The 15,362-nt window shown below is 38.3% G+C and overlaps 1 long non-coding RNA gene across 1 annotated transcript; it reads right to left on the reverse strand.

The window, feature by feature from the left end:
- Positions 1 to 357: 357 nt before the first annotated feature.
- Positions 358 to 13,109, reverse strand: LOC107966891 (uncharacterized). Its single transcript, XR_001706948.4, has 3 exons — positions 11,677 to 13,109; positions 623 to 855; positions 358 to 503 (listed from the first exon to the last, which is right to left on the reverse strand). It is a non-coding gene; the product is annotated as an uncharacterized LOC107966891 (long non-coding RNA).
- Positions 13,110 to 15,362: the final 2,253 nt, after the last annotated feature.

Genomic DNA, 15,362 nt, shown 5'->3' on the forward strand with positions numbered 1-15,362 from the left:
CAAAAATAAACAAATAAATTAATAGCAGCAATAAATAAACAAATATCAGCCAAAACAAACAAACAAATAAAAGTTACAAATAACACATAGATGTGAGGTCCCAACTATAAGTTGAAGCACTTATATTAGAAGACATCAGAATCTCCCAAACAGTTTAAAATCCATCAGGTAAGTAAGAAGCCAAAATCAAGTTAGAATTTAAACTTTCACATCTAAACCATTGGTTTTACTTTTCTTTCCCCCTGTAGGATTGAAGCTTCAAGTCCTAGTAAATTAACAGTAGTTTGGTTCAGGATGAGTTGCACCTACTTGACACCATTGCTGAAAAAATATTTGTCAACTATATTTAACATCAAATTATTTAAAAGACTGTTTATTAAGTAATATAATTAGTATTTCAAGCAGACTCCTTAACATTTATTTTCAAGAACAGGAATATTTTACTGTAAAGGTTGGCCACTTGTACCATCCATAACAGCACTCGGATTCCCGATGATAACTTTCTGAAAAACAGGAGGTTAAATATTATAAACATGCCCGTAATATTTTAGATAAAATGATCTAACTTGTTTTTTAAAGCTACTGTAAAGCATGACCTATAAAAACAGATACACGTACATACCATGAGATTATTGCCCCCGTTCCTTCCATTTTATAGTCCTCATTCGTAACATTGAGTTCAGAAGACCCAGAGAGAGACTCTCCTAAGCTGAGAAAGGAGAGGATGTGGAGGATGTCAACAGGCTCCGTGTGGTTGCAAATCACAGCAGCACCAGGAATCCAGTGGTCCTGCGGTGCCTCTAACACTCAGAAAACAGGACGCAGGGCAGAGCTTACGCAGGGTGATTGACAGAGCTGCACCAGTGAGAAACCAGGTTTGAAAACCAGGATAAACTATGGCCTTAGAACAAAAGCAGAGAGGGTAGGGAAGGGATTTCAATCAAAGAGAGGGGCAGTAAGAGGAAAGAAACAGAGACAGGTCCTGCCCTGAATTCCTCCACTTTAACGACAAACATTGACAGCTCTCAGGCCTATCATGGCTGAACTGCCCTTACGGAGTTACAGCAGCAGACTCTGCAGCATAATATCTCAACATAAAAAGGAAAATTTCAGGAGAAATGAACCTATCAAGAAACCGAAAATCCAAAGCATTGAATAAGTCAGTCATGCAAATGATAAAGGAATCAACATTTGAGATGTGAAATTGGAGTTAGGGAAAACTGAATGTATATTAGTCTAATCCCTAGGGAAAATGACAGGTATCAGTAAAGAGAAGAAAACATCAAAGAAAGAGTAAACAAGGCGGTGTGAAATAGTCCAAATGTATTTACCACTGAATATTTTCTTAAGAAGCATCTCTAGGGACCAGAGATTTAAGAAATAATGTTTGGAAATTACTGCGCTAGAAGCATTTCCATTACAATCAGGAAATATAATTTTTCTAAATGTTTTCTATAGTACAAATTTTAACTTTGATTTGAAAATACTGGACAATGCAAATGGGAGACAAAATAAAATAAAGTAGTAAATATTGGTAGGGTTGAAGTACTGTCATTATTATATGTAGACAAATTGATTTTCTAATGTGTAAACTCAATAGATTTTATAACATTTCCCCTTGGTTTTTTTATTGTATGGATGGTATATGTCAAAACACAAAAGGATTAATGATGATGTTGAAGGTCAAAACACTTTACATAGTAATAAAAGACAATTTTAATTTTTATACTTATGCTAAATACTAGGCCAGTAAGAAAGTGTAAAATAAAACTCTAGTCACATTGATCATGGTTAAATTAATTATATATTAAGAACAAAGGCTGGATGTGGTGGCTCATGCCTGCAATTCCAGCACTTTGGGAGGCCCAGGCAGGCAGATTGCCTGACCTCAGGAATTCAAGACCACCCTGGGCAACATGGTGAAACCCCGTCTCTTCTAAAATACAAAACATTAGCCAGGCATGGTGGCGGGTGCCTGTAGTACCAGCTACATGGGAGGCTGAGGCACAAGAATTACTTGAGCCTTGAAGATGGAGGTCACAGTGGAGCTAAGATCATGCCACTGCACTCCAGCTTGGGCCACAGAGTGAGACTCTGTCTCAAAAAAAAGAAAAAAAAAGCAATAAAACAAATAATACTCTGATTTTATTTTAATAACAGTATTTTTAGAAACCTTTATATATAAGAAAAATACAGAGACTTAGAAATGACAGATAAGAAATACTTAAAATAATAAGAAAAGGATCTGACACAAGAACTTAGATAATGTTCTTCTTTGAAAAAATGTACAATTTTCTGGGAATCAATTTTGAAATATAGAAAAATATAAATAAATATTAATAGTAATGTAGTGGGGGATACAACCACAAATTTTAAAATTCAAACTGGAAGAGGCGCCTATGAACAAATTACATTAGTATATTGGAAAATCTAAATAAAATGAACACCATTTTTTCAAAACATTTCCATATTACTTCACATATAATTATAAATGTTGGATAAATCAAAAATTATCAAAATATTTGAAAAGTATTAAAACCTTGTAACCCAAATTGACCCTTAATTGAGATTATTTTATGTAGAAATTGTACTCAATTTCAAGGAAAAATGATTCTTAAATTATTTATACCTGTGCAGAATATGCAGAGAGGGAAACATTGCAGGTTTTTAAAAGTGGTTTATCAAGCTCTAATACCCATATTGGATGCTGTGCCCCCAGATGTGAATAAATGTGTGCGTGTGTGTGTGTGTGTGGTGTGTGTGGATGTGTAACGTTCTAATAAAACATGGAGTATCCAAAGTAAAATAATAGCCAAATAAATCACCATACACATAACAACATGTACCAGGAAGGGAAAAATGGGTCAACATTTGGAAACCTAATAATAAAATAGATTCTAATCCTTAGTAAGCTAAGAGAAGAACTACATTAACTTGATTATGTGAAACAGAGCCATGAAAATATTATTAAGTATAAAATAATTGAGATAGTCCATTAAAGTCAGGGCAAGGCAAATATATGCACCCTTTTTTTATAAATATTGTGGAGGAAGTCCTAGCCAAAAAATCTCTGAATAATAATAATAATAATAATTATATGCATGCCTATTTTAGATAAGAGATTATTTTTATTTTATTATTAAAGAACTATTGATTTTCTGCTTATAATATCCAAGTACATGAATTGAAAAAATACTAGATTTAATATTAATATTGAATAATTATTAATTTGCAAAATACAAAAGCAATAAAAGTTTTAGAAATTTCACAAATACTCAATTCAAAATTGTTAGGGGAAAAGTAGCTTTCATAGCAGTAGAAGGAATAATTCAAACAGAAACATACTAGGCATTTTATATTGCTGTTCCTCAAGGAAGAAATGTCTTAACTGAGAAAATCAATTTAGGTAATTGAATACATGGGTATTGGGGATTGAAAAGACAAAACTAAAACACTGTGCTAAAACAGAGACAGTGACTTCAGAGAGGAGGCCGAGGGGAATGAAAGGAAAGGGGAAAAGCTGGGATGATTAGAATGTAGAAAGTCTAAGGTGTTTCCCCAAGACTGGGGCCAGACACCTGAAAAGGGCCAGTGGGCATCTTACAGGGTCAGATGAGGACTTCACAGGGACGGGTCTCGGACTTCTGAAGAGGAGGCACCATGCAGCTGGTGCTATTTGGGGATAATTCTAGCAAATTTAAGATTCACAAAGTTATTTTGCATTGCAGGAATTTATACTGAAAATGATTTGTAGCTGACAACCTTGACATTACTGCAGAACAACAGAAATAAAATAACAATGAAAATCGGCTGAGCGTGGTGGCTCACATCTGCAATCCCAGCACTTTGGGAGGCCAAGGTGGGCAGATTGCCTGAGCTCAGGAGTTTGAGACCAGCCTGGCCAACATGGTGAAACCCCATCTCTACTGAAATATGAAAACATTAGCCGGGCATGGTGGTGCACACCTGTAGTCCCAGCTAGCCTGGAGGCTGAGGTAGGAGAATTGCTTAAACCCAGGAGGCAGAGGTTGCGGTGAGTCAAGATAGAACCACTGCATGGAGACAGAGTGAGACTCTGTCTCAACAACAAGAAAGAAAAAAGAGAAACAAATACAATATCAATGAAAACCAATGGATTTTCTAATAATAAAAAGCGTGGAGACAGAGTGAGACTCTGTCTCAACAACAACAAGAAAAAAAAGAGAAACAAATACAACATCAATGAAAATCAATGTATTTTATAATAATAAAAATAATCTCTCCTTTAAAATAGGCACACATACAATTATCATTATGTGATTTTTTGGCTAGGACTTCTTCCACAATATTTTAAAAAGAGTGCATATCCTTGCCTTGTTCTGACTTTGATGGACTATCTCAATTATATTATAATTTATTATATTCTCACGGCACTGTTACATACAATTAAGGTAATGTAGTTTTTCTCTTAGCTTACTAAGGACTATAATATTAATAATACAATATAAATTTTGTAATTTTCAATCTTCATATTGTGCGTATATACTACACTAGTAGAGAAATGGGGAGAGAGAGAGAGAGAAAGAGAGAGAGGGTGAACGAAGATATGTAGTAAAACTGTTGAAAAGCAAATAAAAAATAAAACAACCTTAGGTGATTTATTAGTCCATTTTCATGCTGCTGATAAAGACATACCTGAGGAGACTGGACAATTTACAAGAGAAAGTGGTTTAATGGACTTACAGTTCCACGGGGCTGGGGAGGCCTCACAGTCATGATGGAAGGCAAGGAGGAGCAAGTCACATCTTACGTGGATGGCAGAAGGAAAACAGAGAGCTTGTGCAGAGAAACTTTCCCTTACAGTACCATCAGATCTCATGAGACTTATTCACTATCATTAGAACAGCACAGGAAAGACCTGCCACCTTGATTCAATTACCTCCCACTGGGTCCCTCCCAGAACACATTGGAATTCAAGATGAGATTTGGATGGGGACACAGCCAAACCATATTATTCCATGCTCGCCCCTCCCAAATCTCATGTCCTCACATTTCAAAACAAATCATGCCTTCCGAACAGTCCCCTAAAGTCTTAACTCATTTCAGCATTAACTCAAAAGTCCACAGTCCAAAGTGCAAAGTCTCATCCAAGACGAGGTAAGTCCCTTCTGCCTATAAGCCTGTAAAATCAAGAGCAAGTTAGTTACTTCCTAGATAAAATAGGAGTACAGGCCAATGCCTGTAAATACAGCTGTTCCAAATGGGAGAAATTGGCCAAAACAAAGGGGCTACAGGCACCATGCAAGTCTGAAATGCAGTGGAGCAGTCAAATCTTATAGCTCCAAAATGATCTCCTTTGACTGCGTGTCTCATATTTGGGTCATGCTGAGGCAAGAGGTGGGCTCCCATGGCCTTGGGCAGCTCTGCCCCTGTGGGTATGCAGGGTTTTCAGGGAGGGGGTTTGCACCCCCTCCTGGCTGCTTTTACAGGCAGGCTTTGAGTGTCTGTGGCTTTTCCAGATGCATGGAGCAAGCTGTCAGTGGATCTATCATTCTGGGTTCTGGAGGATGGTGGCCCTCTTCTCACAGCTCCAGTAGGCAGTGCCCCAGTAGGGACCCTGTTTGGGGGCTCCAACCACACATTTCCCTTCTGCACTGCCCTAGCAATTGTTCCCCATGAGGCCCCCACCCCTGCAGCAAACTTCCATACATCATCTGAAATCTAGGTGAATGTTCCCAAACCTCAATTCTTGACTTCTGTGAACCTGAAGGCTCAACGCATTGTAGAAGCTGCCAAGGTTTGGGGCTTCCACCCTCTGAAGCAACATCATAAGCTGTACCTTGGCCCCTTTTAGTCACAGCTAGAGCAGCTGGGCGGCAGGGCATCATCTCATCCCTAGACTTCACATGGCAGAGGGACTCCCTGGCCCACAAAACCATTTTTTCTTCATAAACCTCCAGGCCTGTAATGGAAGGGGCTGTCCCAAAGGTCTCTGACATACCCTGGAGACATTTCCCCATTGTCTTGGGGATTAACATTTGGCTCCTAGTTACTTATGCAAATTTCTGCAGTTGGCTTGAATTTCTCCTCAGAAAATTGGATTTCCTTTTCTATTGCATTGTCAGACTGTGAAGTTTCCAAACTTTTGTGTTCTGTTTCTCTTTTAAAGCTGCATGCCTTTACCAGCACCCAAGTCACCTCTTGAATGCTTTGCTGCTTAGAAATTTCTTCCACCATATACCCTAAATCATTCCTCTTACTTCAAAGTTCCACAAATCCCGAGGGCAAGGGCAAAACATTGCCAGTCTCTGCTAAAACATAATAAGAGTCACCTTTGCTCCAATTCCCAACAAGTTCCTCATTCTCCATCTGAGATCACCTCAGCCTGGATTTCATTGTCCACATCATTATCAGCATTTTGGTCAAAGCATTCAACTTGTCTCTAGGGAGTTCCAAACTTTCCCACATTTTCCTGTCTTCTTCTGAACCCCCCAAACTTTTCCAATCTCTGCCTGTTACACAGTTCCAAATTTGCCTTCACATTTTCAGGTATCTTTTCAGCAGCACCCCACTCTACTGGTACCAATTTACTGTATTAGTTCATTTTCAGACTGCTGATAAAGACATACCTGAGATTGGGCAATTTACACAATAAAGAGGTTTAATGGACTTACAGTTCCATGTGGCTAGGGAGGCTTCACAATCATGGTGGAAGACAAGGATGAGCAAGTCACGTCTTACATGGATGGCAGCAGGCAAAGAGAGCTTGTGTAGGCAAACTCCCCCTTACAATACCATCAGATCTCATGAGACTTATTCACTATCACAAGAACAGCATGGGAAAGACTTGCCCACATGATTCATTTACCTCTCACTGGTTCTTTCCCACAACACATAGGAATTTAAGATGAGATTTGGGTGGGGACAGAGCCAAACCAAATCAGGTAACCAGAGAAAAGATACATTACATTTTCAAAGCAGTATAATAAGATTGATAGCTTACTTCTTACCAAAAGGGTGGACCATGTGGCAAAACCCCATCTCTACCAAAAGCAACAATAATAACAAATGAAAATTAGCCAAGCATGGTGGTGTGCACCTATAGTCCCAGCTACTCAGAAGGCTGAGGCAAGAGGATTGATAGAGCTGGGAAGGTTGAGGCTTCAGTGAGCTACGATCATGCCACTGCCCTCTAATCTGGGTGACAGAGAAAGATCCTGTCTCAAAAAATAAAAATAGAAACAAACAAATAAACAAAAAAGCCAAAAAAAGTGGAAGCCAGACTATAGAATTTAACTATATGGAGCTAAAAGAAAATAGCTGCTAAGTAGGTACGTTTTTCAAACTGAAGACTAAATTACAACATCCTCAAGCAAGCAAGCAAGCAAGTAAAATAGAAAAAATTGTTACTCAATTTTTTAATTACTCAAAACGAAACACATTAGTGCATTATTCCAAGAGCTCTAAAATGTTCTTGGATAGCAAGAAGAGGATGCATGAATATATCGAAAAATATAAAAAATCTGTGAAAAAGAAAATGTGTGAATTAATGGAATTGGATATTTACCTACTGACCACTTAAAACAACAATATAATGTTTTGTGGGTTATAAACATATATAGTAAAATACATGAACACCATAGTTCAAAAACCAGGAAGAGAATAAATGGAGTTGAAATGTACTGTGGTCACTGAATTATTCTGGTATCAGCAAGAATACTACTTTTTTCATTAGATTTTACTGAAGCAAGAATACGTATTGTAATAACCAAGGTAACCACTAAAAAAAGTCAAAATATACCAAATAAGCCAATAGAGAGAAGAAAATTAAAATTAATACAATAATTAATCCAAAAATGGAAGGAATAAAAGAAAAGGAAATACTGACAATATGATGTCAATAAAAAGAAAATACAGGCCGGATGCAGTGGCTCACGCCTGTAATCCCAGCACTTTGGGAGGCCAAGGAGGGTGGATCACAGGGGGTCAGGAGTTCGAGACCAGCCTGATCAATGTGGTGAAACCCCATATCTACTAAAAATACAAATATTAGTTGGGTGTGGTGGTGTGTGCCTATAGTCCCAGCTACTCAGGAGACTGAAGCAAGAGCTTCTTGAACCCTGGAGATGGAGGTTGCAGTGAGCCAAGATTGCACCACTACACTCCAGCCTGGGCAACATGAGTGAAACTCCATAAAAAAAAGAAAGAAAGAAAGAAAGAGAGAAAGAAAGAGAGAGAGAGAGAGAGAGAAAGAAAGAAAGAAGAAAGAAAGAAAGAAAGAAAGAAGAAAGAAAGAAAGAAAGAAAGAAAGAAAAAGAAAATACTAGCATGATAGATTTAAACTCAGTAATTACATATTATCAGAACGAATCCAAGAGGAATATTGTATGGTCTTTATATTGAGTGAAAGGAAGGGAAAGGATACACTATATGTGTCTGATAATTTTGTTGCCCTTCTGGCTTCCCTATCTACCTTTGCGTTTGACAGCTGACCTGTACAAACCCATATAAACTGTTTCTATCTTTTGTCAGATTGATACCTAGATATTTTATTTTTGTGTGATTGTAACTGCAGTGTGTTTTTAAATTCAGTTCCCACTTGCTCATTGCTAGCAGTATATAGAAATGCAATACTCCATTTAGTTGGATGCAATTTTTAGAAATAACTTTAGAGTGTTTATTCTTCAATAAGTCTATTTATCTCATTTACATTTATTGTAATACTAAAAATATCTGGCTGTAATTTGTAAACTTATTCCGTATTTTAATATCTTCCTATTTTGCTTATTTTTTACCTGACATATTGTCTTTCTTTGTACTATTGTTTTCCTCCAGTCATTTTGCAAGTGTAATATCTCAGCATTTAAATATCATAGATATCTGTTAACATTTATATGGCTGTAATTTTCGATGTAAGAAATAAAATTACAGTTGTTTTCTAAAAATTATTAAGAGACTTTCATATTAATACTTCCTAATATCTACTGCCTGCAGATATGTGATTTCCCTTCATTGCTTTAGTGTGAAATTGATAGTGATATTATGCATGTAAATTTAAAATATTTTTAAAAGCATGTATATGGTCATATTGAGTTGGTTTGAAGAGTAAATGAGTTAATCTTCATCAAATGCTTTCAATCACAATTTGATCACAGCAGATCCTCAAAAGAGGTTGATGATAATTTTATTTATTTATTTATTTATTTATTTATTTATTTTGAGACGGAGTCTCACTCTGTCTCCCAGGCTGGAGTGCAGTGGCGTGATCTAGGCTCACTACAACCTCTGCCTCTCAGGTTCACGCCATTCTCCTGCCTCAGCCTCCCGAGTAGCTTGGGACTACAGGCACCTGCCACCACACCCGGCTAATTTTTTGTATTTCTAGTAGAGGCAGGGTTTCACCGTGTTAGCCAGGAAGGTCTCGATCTCCTGACCTCATGACCTGCCCGCCTCAGCCTCCCAAAGTGCTGGGATTACAGGCGTCAGCAACGGAGCCCAGCCAACAAGAATTATTATTAAACTTACATAGAAATTTCTCACAGTGTTCACCACCAATAATTTAATATAATAATGCCACTGAAAAGCAACTGATCAACTCACAAAGAAACATTAAGAACAACAATAGTCTTCCAATTTATACCTCGTGTAGCTAGAGTATAACTTCAGATTAAATGGTCAGAGTGAGTCTAGGCTTAGCACACATGTTAAGCCCTAGAATATCTGAATTAATGTTATTTTTACTGGGCTGCTTCTGTTTTATATATATATAATACATATTTATGAGGTACATGTGGTATTCTGTTACACGCATAGAATATGTAAGGATTAAGTCAGGGTATTTTGGGTATGACGTTATGTTATTTTAAATCAGGCTATGAGCTATGCCGTTTCTCATATGTAGTTGCTTATATAATTTAGGGGTCAAAATTATTCTCCTTGTAATTCTGCAGCTCTTATTCTGTATCTTGTCATGCAATAATGTAGAAAATCTTTAAGCCAAACTGTGCCCCCACCCCCACCCAATTTTAGAGATTTGATAATTATCTCAAAGTCTTTAATTAGTAGAGGTAAAGAAAAGGTATCTCTTTTGGTTTGGTAATACAGGCTTTTACTGGAGACAGTAAAATTTCATAACATGGACTGAATATATTGTGGTCTGTCACTTAATTAGGGAATGAGATTTGTATCATGTGAACTGCTATTAGTAAAACTGCAATTGAAATCAGTAATTAATACTCCCATCTGGAACTAGCCCCAATTAGCATGGAACAAAAGCTGCAGCATGCTGGACAGCTGCTAGGTTTGAGTGGATTTGTGCTGTGTCCTAATAAAGGGTGCAACATTTTTAAAGAAAATATTAAAAAGCACCGTTTTGGTGATCCGGTAGTGAGGAGAATCGAGGAGGTGCCACGTGAGCTAAGCCTTGCTGTGTGGAAAGACAGAGCTTCTGCAGTAATGCCAAGGTTATTAGCTCCAAATCATTTTTAGTAGAAATTCTTGCAGTGCAAAATAACTTTGTGAATCTTAAATTTGCTAGAATTAACCCCAATTTTAGCAATGAAACAATCATTTTTACAGAACAATTTTTTTGGTTGAAAACTTCTTTATAAAACATAATCTTCATAATTTAATGGAGTGTTTGTGTGTGTGTCCACACATTCTTCTTCCTCGTTTATTTTGCCTAGGGGAGAGGCCAACTTTCCTATGAATGCAGTCTCCACCATTCAGAAGGAGGTCTGTTTTTTAGGGTTTTTTGCTTTATAGAGTCAGGCTGTTTTCCAGTTCAAGAAAGTTTTCTTTCATTATGTATGTTTTATTTCTAAAATTCCTTCTTTGCTTCATTCTAGTAAAAGAAAAAAGTTATGACTGTCATTATTCACATCACACTGATATGAGCTTCTGCAGTAGGGATTAATCTCCTTTCAGTTTCTATTGTCATTTTGATTTATGCTATATCGTTTTTTTCCTCATTCTTTTCTTAACACAATCAACTCTCTTTTCATCTCTGCCTGTTTCTTGTAGCTAGCTTATCCTTTCCTATTTAAAAAAGCCCACAATACCTTTCTTACTTCTGAGAGTGTAAAGAGATGTGGTCAAAATATTCTCAGGGCAAACATGGAGCAACAGATTTGGTGTATTTCATGACGCTGTTTTCGGTGTATTATCTCGTAATACTTTATACTTAATAGTTTTGGAATTCTCTTTAGTATAGCTGTCTTCCCTCATTCTTGAATTGAGAAAAGTTTAACAAGTATTGATGTTTGTCTCAAAATGATACTGGTGAATTCTTATTTCTCATATTTCCTTAGATGCTGTTAAAACTTTCTTAGATTTTATGCTTTCTTCTGGTTTACATAAAGGTACACATTTCACAAAGGATATGGTTTGAAAAGAAGTATGGGCTTAGTTTCTTTCTGGAGAATTTTTTTGTCTCTGTCTATATATTAATATATATATGTATATGGTATATGTGTGTGTCTTAATAAATATCTATATTCTTTATTGAGAATATTAATAAATAGGAGAAAGTAGTCACAGAAATAATGGCTGTGCACTTCCAAACTTTGGTGACAAACATTAATCCACACATCCAAGAAGCTTGCTAGTCTCCAAGTGGGATAAGCACAAAGATACCCCACTCAGAGGCAGATCTTGGAACGTGTTCTGACCTCAGGAAAGCCCTGCTCAGCCCCTTACCGTGTTCTCCTTGCGAATTAGCTGGCCTGAAGGTGACATTGCTGCTGTCACAGAGTTCTCTGTGCCCTCCTAATTGCTCGCCACCACCATCTCCATTGTGATGGGGAATGCTGCCCGGCCTGAACGTTCCAACTGTCTGTTCTAAATACAGTCAGCTCTCCCAGAGAGTTCTGGAGCCTCGGTTCTTACTGCCTGCCTCTCCCTGGGCAAAATCTGAACCACTGACTTGGATCTGGGATGGGGTGAAGACAAGGGGGACTGTCTGTCAGGGGTGCCCTGCCTCAAAAGCTGGGTGCCTGGTGTCAAAGCCATCTCTGGTCTTCTGGGCTTGCTGCTATCAGTGTGAAACCCACCAGCAAGCTGGGTCAGGGCCACCTGCCTAGGAAGCTCAGCCCTCAGCCTGGGAGGAGCTTCTGCCCTACAAAGCGGGGCTGGCTGAGGGAAAGAGCTGCATCCTGCGATGGAAGTCGCCTGGGACTTAGCTCAGGGACATCCAGCCAGGGGGAGTAAGGAAGCTGGTGCCCTGCTCCTCCCAGAAAATCACCAGGACCCGAAAGACCATGAGGAGAGGGAGCCTCCTCCTGACCCTGCGGCCGCCCAGAGTGGAGCTGTGTCCTGCTGAGCAGGGCTGGGAGGTCCACACGCCCTTCTTAGCTCTACAGAGACCTGGTAGACTTTCCTGAGGAGACACTTTTCAGTTGCTATATTCCTGTAGGATGTTTCCAAAGACTTTAAAGCACACTTTTTAAAAATTCGTTTTACCAGTCATGGTTTGTTTCTCTGGGAAGTGGGTTCACTGTCCTCAAATCACTTTTCCTGATATGACCGCTGTTGATTGTTAGGAAGAGTGGAGGGCTGTGCATTTTTATTACGATTTTCAGAGAAGTTCCCAGATACTATTTTTTTAAATCAACCCTCCTTTTAAGTCTTGGAAACTTTCTAGATATAGAAGATACTAGAGGAAGTTTGAATGTGAAGAATCACATGGTTATGGCTCTGAGGGCAGGGGGTTGTTTTCTTATTTTCGTAATTGCTTCTTTTTTTTTTTTTTTTTTTTTTTTTTTTTTTTTTTTTTTTTTTTTTGAGATGGAGTCTCGCTCTGTCACCCAGGCTGGAGTGCAGTGGTGTGATCTCGGTTCACTGAAAGCTCCGCCTCCCGGGTTCATGCCATTCTCCTGCCTCAGCTTCCTGAGTAGCTGGGACTACAGGCGCCCGCCACCATGCTCGGCTAATTTTTTTGTATTTTTAGTAAAGACGGGGGTTTCACCATGTTAGCCAGGATGGTCTCGATCTCCTGACCTCTTGATGCGCCCACCTCAGCCTCCCAAAGCGCTGGGATTACAGATGTGAGCCGCTGCACCTGGCCATAATTACTTCTTTAAATAAAATTGGATTCTAAATGAAAATTGAAAGGCGTGGGCTGTGTCTTTCCCTTTCAGTCCTCAGGCTGATTTCCTCACCCCCGGGAGCAATCCCTTAAATGGTGATTGTTCTCATCATTGTTACACAACCATGATTGTTTAGTCAGCTGTGACTAGAAGATCAATGTATCATTTTTTCTCTGTCTTACTTTCTCTTTCCCAAATGTTTTTGTTATTTTCTTATTTTTAATTTTATCTTTGTTACCGCTTTAATCATAAATGCTCTTTCATAATCAACTTTTTAATTTCCCTCTCTATGCTTCGTGTTAGACTTAATCACATCATTGCTTTTGTTACCCAAAATGGCGGCATACAGGCACGTTCCAACCATTCAACATATGTGTATGATGATTCTAAACATGAAAATTGAATAAGCAATATTAACAGTATTATAGTTATCTGAATGTTATTTGTCACATACGTAACAAATTCTCGTGACACTAAATTGAAAGAAAATTTCTTGTCAAAGTTAAAAATATTTGTGTTCATTACACTCTTTTATTGGATCCAATTGTCCACGTTTAATCTCTCACTTTTGTGCCATGTTTTTATTTTATAGATGTGGTTTTCACCTGCGCTTGTAACTGGCGTTTGAGTATTGTTGGCACACTCACTGGAAGAATGTTCCCCTCCCCTGCCCCTAAACCTCACATCTTCATCCTGATTAGATTGAGTTTCAGTTCTGCCAAGGACCACGCTGAATTTATTTTTTCTTGAAAGATGGTTAGAAAGACACTTTTTCTGTGTCTGAAACTGTGTTTATTATTGAGCAATAATTTGATTTGATATGGGATTTGATCTTAAAAATTACCTTCCTTTGAAATTGATATGACACTCCATTGCCTTTAAGAACGAAAGTGGCCAAGGCTGGTCTACTTCTGAGGCTTTTGAAGGGAACCCGCCCTTCATTTCTTCCTGGGCAGCTCTTGAGAACATCCCTCTATCACTGCGTTCCATGGTAGCCCATCCATTCTGGTTGTGTTGCTCCGTGCACCCTTCTGCATGAAAAGTCATCCTTCTTCAGCTTGTAACAGTGCAGCTTTTATTTGAAATAAAAGTTTATCCTCCGTGGCATGGTCTCCACTCTTTCTTTCTGCCCCTCCTATAAGGTGTACATTACCAGTCTTGAATCATTGGCTTTGCCTGAATGAATTGTCTTGCTCACCTGTTTTCTAGATTTGTTGTTGTATTCTAATTCTCTGAGTGTTTTTAGATTTGTACTATAAATATCCTATTGGTTTTTTTACATTTTAATAATTATATTTCAAATGACTTGTTTTGTTTTGTTTTTTGAGATGGAGCTTCTCTCGGTCACCCAGGCTGGAGTGCAGTGTCATGATCTTGGCTCACTGCAACCTCCGCCGCCCAGGTTCAAGCGATTCTACTGCCTCAGCCTCCTGATTAGCTGGGACTACAAGCGTGTGCCACCACGCCCGGCTAATTTATGATTATACTTCAAATGACAAGACTGATTTTTAAAATCTCTGCATAGTTCCTTTATTAGAACAGCCTATTCTTGTATTGTAATTGGCTTCCCTCGAATTTTCTATAAGGTGTTTAATGAAAATTAAATGTGCTAATTTTGTATATTTTGTGCTCTTCAGTTCTCCACTGTCTGTACTGATGGCCAGCAGCTTCTGTTGTGATTGTTGCTATTCATGACTTTCTTTCATAGTGCCTCACATGTATGTCCATTGATGTGTATTTGTACGTCAAAATCAAATTTTTTTGGTTAATATAAAATGGTGATATATTTATTTTCCTTTTCTACCCACAGTCTGGTAAATCATACGTTTATAATCTATAGGGCAGCGTTGGGGAAGCGCTTTGCAGATGGGCTGGGAAGTGAATAGCTAAGCTTCAGTTCAACGTGGCTGCACAGTGGGCTGTTGAATTGGTTGAGACTCCCTCAGGTGCTGCACTCAGCTGCATTCCTCCCTGGAAACATCGCCCAGCACAGCAGATCAACTGGAAGATTTGGGATATCATTTGTCTTTGTGCAGGAACTTGGGCTTGAACTTGAGGAAAGAAATTGCATGAGGACCTTACAGGTCATCTGCAAATAGCCATTAATTAATTAATTAAGTAACCACCTTGACTCCATACCCACATCTGCCCTCTCTAAACGCCAAACAATAAATTGGGAGCTTTGCCAGGAATATCTTCCTCTTACTTTGAATTTGTGTTTGAGACAAGTCCTTTCTTCTCTGATGTATCTATTAGATAAACATTATCTATTTTCTATCTTATACAAATTTGCCAAAA

The sequence above is a fragment of the Pan troglodytes genome, chromosome 8 (assembly GCF_028858775.2).
Source record: "Pan troglodytes isolate AG18354 chromosome 8, NHGRI_mPanTro3-v2.0_pri, whole genome shotgun sequence".
In the NCBI taxonomy this organism is placed as follows: domain Eukaryota; kingdom Metazoa; phylum Chordata; class Mammalia; order Primates; family Hominidae; genus Pan; species Pan troglodytes.